This window comes from Podarcis melisellensis (assembly GCF_964234715.1).
Source record: "Podarcis melisellensis genome assembly, chromosome: 13".
NCBI lineage: Eukaryota > Metazoa > Chordata > Lepidosauria > Squamata > Lacertidae > Podarcis > Podarcis melisellensis.
In genome coordinates, this window is record NC_138545.1 from 36,177,729 (window position 1) to 36,183,792 (window position 6,064).

Consider the following 6,064-nt stretch of genomic DNA (forward strand, 5'->3'; position numbering starts at 1 on the left):
AGGCTAGGTTGCAGCGCTCATCTCACTTTCCGGGGTGTGTGGCCAGCATGACTAAACAGCTTCTGGCAGAATGGAACACCATGGCGGAAACCAGAGCGCATGGAAACACCATTTACCTTCCTGCCGCAGCGGTACCTATTTATCTACTTGCACTGGTGAGCTTTCAAACTGCTTGGTTGGCAGGAGCTGGGGCAGAGCAACGGGAGCTCACTCCATTGCGGGGATTCAAACAGCCAACCTTCTGATCGGCAAGCCCAAAAGGCTCAGTGGTTTAGACCACAGCACCACCTGCATCCCTTACCTTACCTTTTGAAATATGGCAACCCTAACATAACTGACCCGCTAAGGTGACAGGAGTGAGCCAGCGGTCAACTCTTTGTTAGCAAAAACAGGACCTGCACAGGAAAGTCAAGCATAATGAGCACAGCAACTCTGGTTTGGTAGGTCTTGCCTCCATGAGGCAGTTGTGGATGTGCTTTCCCACAGCTGCCTAAATCCACTCTTCTCCAAGGTTTTTTCCCAAGCAACCCGATAAAAGAGAATAATGGTCGGGTGGGGGGACAAAAAGTTTAAAAGAAAAAAGAGGCTTCCACTTCTCTATCTGCCAATCATTTATATATCAATTATATGAAACATTTACCACATACACTCCAGAAATATCCAGCATTTTTCCTATTCTGCTAGATGGTAATCCCAGGCATCCATAATTTTATTTATATATATATATATGTATGTATATGTATATTTGTCACTCAGGATGTCCAATGTAGCTCATCATTTATGTATTGTTATCTTGACTGCTTGGCCTGCTTTAAATGGCTGTGCAAATCACCTTCAAGTGCAGAAACATATTGGCACTCACAATCTGTTAGCCTTATAATGGTTTTTAATGAAGTGGCCCAGTCCATCCTCACTTTGTGTCTTCTTGGATATCCTTGGTGCAAATGTACACACACACACACACACACACACACACACGGAAAGCAGAATTCCTGGATTTAATAATAATGATAATAATTTATACCCCTCCCATCTGGCTAGGTTTGTCCAGCCACTTCTATATTCCAGCAGAATATAAAAACATAATACAATGTCAAACATTAAAAACTTTCCTAAACAGGCTGCTTTCAGATGTCTTCTAAAAGTCAGATAGTTGTTTATTGCCTTGACATCTAATGGGAGGGCATTCCACAGGGCAGGCGCCACCACCGAGAAGGCCCTCTGCCTGGTTCCCTGTATCCTCACTTCTTGCATGGAGGGAACTACCAGAAAGCCCTCGGAGCTGGACCTCAGTTTCCAGGCTGAACAATGGGGGTGGAGACGCTCCTTCAGGTATACTGGGCTGAGGCCATTTGAGGCTTTAAAGGTCAGCACCAACACTTGAATTGTGCTCAGAAACGTGCAAGTGCCACAGACATCCATCCTTAGATGTGAAGGGCAAAGTTGGTCTCGAAGTGTCTGTCCTTCTGTAGCCCAAATGGCATTACCTATTCATTAGAGAAAGGTATTGGCAAGCTCAGGGGAATGCTAAGGTTTGCAGGAGTGGAAACAAACACAAATCTTTAAGGGAAAGTACCCGAGAGAGCAAGGGACGCGGGTGGCGCTGTGGGTTAAACCACAGAGCCTAGGGCTTGCGAATCAGAAGGTCGGCTGTTCGAATCCCCGCGACAGGGTGAGCTCCCATTGCTCGGTCCCTGCTCCTGCCAACCTAGCAATTTGAAAGCATGTCAAAGTGCAAGTAGATAAATAGCTACCACTCTGGCAGGAAGGTAAACAGCGTTTCCGTGTGCTGCTCTGGTTCGCCAGAAACGGCTTAGTCAGGCTGGCCACATGACCCGGAAGCTGTACGCCAGCTCCCTTGGCCAGTAAAGCGAGATGAGCGCTGCAACCCCAGAGCCGGCCACGACTGGACCTAATGGTCAAGGGTCCCTTCTCCTTTACCTTTACTCCCAGTTGTCCTGTGTCACTTCATTTTTTTTCTAGATGCTTGCATTTTTATTATTATTATTTATTACATTTCTATCACCTGAAGTTCACAGGGTGCTTTACAACATAAATTGTGTAACCAGCTGATCCCTGATTTGCCTGTCACCTGGAGACAATGACTCATCCTTGCCATGGCAGGAGCCACTCAAAATACAGGTGTGTCCTTCAGGGTCACGGAAACGGCTTGAGGCGTCATGTGCTTTGTGACAGTGAACTTTAGAAGGGGAATCCCGTGTAGTCTGATATCTTGCTGGTGACACGGGTACCTGTAGAGAAAACGGTGTGTCCTCCTGAAATGTGAGATTACTTCCTGTTTTAGAGGGAAACTGAGGCCGGAGGGGGAAGGCAAATCAACTCCCCAGGACATGACTCTTACCAAAGGAGACAATTTCTAGGAGGCGAGGTTCCTTCAGGCCCCCGCCCCCATAAAATATTTGAGGTGGCCAGACCCCTCACCAAATCCATGGGCATTGCCATTCACACGGTATCCGTGTGTCTCATCTTGCAATTGATTATGTGGAATAAAATATTTTATTCAAGTTGGCACCCCTGACTGCTATCTTGAGCAGGGGCAGCTGAATTCATAAGGAATGGTTGTGTTAATTTTTTATTTAATTTTTTTAAAAAACCATTTTAAAGACTCAGTGCTATTTGGTTACTCTCAACTTTCAAGGCAAGCATTCAAATGTAGATTATTTTAAGGGGAGACAATATCTTAACACCGGGGGAAATCTGTAGGGAAGGAGGCGGTCTTTCAGATATCTGAGGCCCAAATGTAGGGCTTATACAAGGGTAATAAAATGCTACAGTAAAATGGAATGTTGACTGTTGCAAGTGAATGGAAAACTGGGGTGGGGGAATGGAATGGAATATCCTGAAATAGGGCATTGGGACCCTGAACAGGAGCCGCACTCCACACTGCAACATCCCGTTGCACCGGCTTGTGAAACTTCCTGTGAGGTCAATGCCATTTTGCAAATGTTGTACGGAAGATTTCAGAACCTATGGATTCCTTTGCTGGAGGCAAAGCCTATATAGGAATGCTCAGCTAGTTTCTCTCTCTTTCTTTTGCTCCTTTTAAAGGATGAGATGCAAGCAGTTACATGCCCAGGTTGAAAAGCTTCTATAGTATAGTGATGAAAACTAGGAGCTCTGAGCTGGGGATTTTTCCTCTTCCAGCTACAGGACAGGCATGTATTAAAATTAAGCAAGCCATTATCTCTTGGTGTCACACCCCAGCATTTATAATGTGTGTGGTTGGGGGGAGTAATAATATCGGCCCAGTATATAATGTTGTAATTGGGATTATGGAAAGAACAGGTGCGAAATGCTTTTAGTACCAAAGGGAGGATACACAGATCCTAAGGATGCTAAGGGACACAGGTGGCGCTGTGGGTTAAACCACAGAGCCTAGGACTTGCCGTTCAGAAGGTCGGCGGTTCGAATCTCTGCGAGGGGTGAGCTCCCGTTGCTCAGTCCCTGCTCCTGCCCACCTAGCAGTACGAAAGCACATCAAAGTGCAAGTAGATAAATGGTACCGCTCTGGCGGGAAGGTAAATGGCATTTCCGTGCACTGCTCTGGTTCACCAGAAGCGGCTTAGTCATGCTGGCCACATGACCTGGAAGCTGTACGCCGGCTCCCTCGGCCAATAAAGCGAGATGAGCGCCACGACTGGACCTAATGGTCAGGGGTCCCTTTACATTTAAGGATACAAAAGTTATTTGCTGTGCTTGGCATTGAAAAGAGGCTGGCGGAAGACCTGCACAACAGCACTGAACTCAGGTGGGTCACACTCCTAGCATCTTCGTTAACAATCAGGAAAGACCATTAACAGCCAAGGTGACCTTCCATCGCCGGGCTTGGACTGACACCTTGTGGCTGAAACCCATAATAACCATTGTCTATTTGGTGGGCTCTGCTTTACTTCAGGGTGGGTGAATCTGTCTGATTTGGTTTCTCCCACTTTCTCATTTTTCCACCCTTGAATTCAGTTCTCCATATCTTTTTCTTTGGCGATCACTCATTGCCGAGTAAGATTGTTTTCCATAAACACGGTTTTAACAGTGAGTCCGTAAGTGTCTGTGGAGGCCAATTCTGGATCCACATGTCCTTCCACAGTGGGGACATAGGTTTCTGGGCGGGAGTTGATCATGGTGTGGATTGGTCAAGCGTGCCTTCCTCTCAGCACATTTCTCCCTTGTGTCCTGAGTTTGAGTGTCTTCAAAGCCCATGACACCTTTGGTAAAGGCCGGTCTTTCCCAGTTGTCAGTGTTTATACTACATTTAAAAAGATTTGCCTTGAGAGAGTCTTTGAACCTCTTTTGTTGACCACCAGCATTACACTTTCCATTTTTAAGTTCTGAATAGAGTGGTTGCTTTGGAATCAGGCATCCGCACAACATGGCTAGTCCAAGGAAGTTGATGTTGAAGAATCATTGCTTTGACACTGGTGATCTTTGCTTCTTCCAGTACACTGGCATTAGTTCACCTTCCCAATTGATATGTAAAATTTTTTGTAGACACCATTGATGGAATCCTTTGAGGAGTTGGAGATGGTGTTTATAAGTGATCCACATTTTACAAGCAAACAGTGAGGTTGGTAGTACAATAGCTTTGTAAACAAGCATTTTGGACCACCTCCTTCCCTACAGATCTTCCCAGGTGTTAAGATATTGTCTTCCCTTAAAAAAAATCTATATTTGAATGCTTGCCTTGGAAGTTGAGAGCAACCAAATAGCATTGTCTTTAAAAGGGTTAAAATAAAATAAAATAAACACAACCCATTCCTTATGAATTCAGCTGCCCCCTGCTCAATATAGCAGTCAGGGGTGCCAACTTGAATACAATATTTTATTCCAAATAATCAATCGCAAGATGAGACACACGGATACCATGTGAATGGCAATGCCCATGGATTTGGTGAGGGGTCTGGCCACCTCAAATATTTTATGGGGGCGGGGGCCTGAAGGAACCTCGCCTCCTAGAAATTGTCTCCTATGGTAACAGTCATGTCCTGGAAAGAAGAGTTGATTTGCCTTCCCCCTCCTGCCTCAGTTTCCCTCTAAAACAGGAAGTAATCTCACATTTCAGGAGGACACAGCGTTTTCTCCACAGGTACCCGTGTCACCAGCAAGATATCGGACTACACGGGATTCCCCTTCTAAAGTTCAAAATCACAAAGCACCAGACGCCTCAAGCCGTTTCCATGACGCTGAAGGACACACCAGTACCGTATTTTGAGTGGCTCCTGCCATGGCAAAGGATGAGTCATTGCCTCGAGGTGACAGGCAAATCAGGGATCAGCTGGTTACACAATTTATATTGTAAAGCACCCTGTGATCTTCAGGTGATAGAAATGTAATAAAGGGGGAAAGGAAGAGCGGGAAGGAAGTCAAATAATTATAATAATAATGCAAGCATCTAGAAAAAATGAAGTGACACAGGTCAAATGATAGCAGCTGAAATCCTATATACACTTAACTGGGAGTAAGTTCTGTTAAAAACAATGGTGCTTACCACTAAACAACAACAACAACAACAATTCTTCCCCAGCCACTCTGGCTGGCTTAAAGCACATATAAAAACATAGTAAAACATCAAGCATCAAGCAACTTCCCGATACAATCGAGGTAAGGAAGAATGGATACAAAAACTTATGCAGAAATGGTGAAACTTACCGGAAGACTAAGAAAGCAAAATAACAAACTTATTATAAATGAATGGAAATGGTTTATTGAATATTTATAGATAAATTGTAAACAAAAACATTAGCAGGATTATTGTAATAACCTGCAGTTTTATAAGAGTGTGTATTTACAGTAGACAATTAAACAAGCAAGTAAAATGAATTTGAATATGCAGAAGATCTTAAAAACTAGCCGCCTGAGAAACAGTTTCTATCCAAATGCGATTTTGGTTTTAAACACAGTGTAAGGAGTCTCTATGGGAGTGTTGTTGTTTGTTGTTGTTGTTTAGTCTTTTAGTCGTGTTCGACTCTTCGTGACCCCATGGACCAGAGCACACCAGGCACTCCTGTCTTCTACTGCCTCCCACAGTTTGGTCAGACTCATGTTTGTA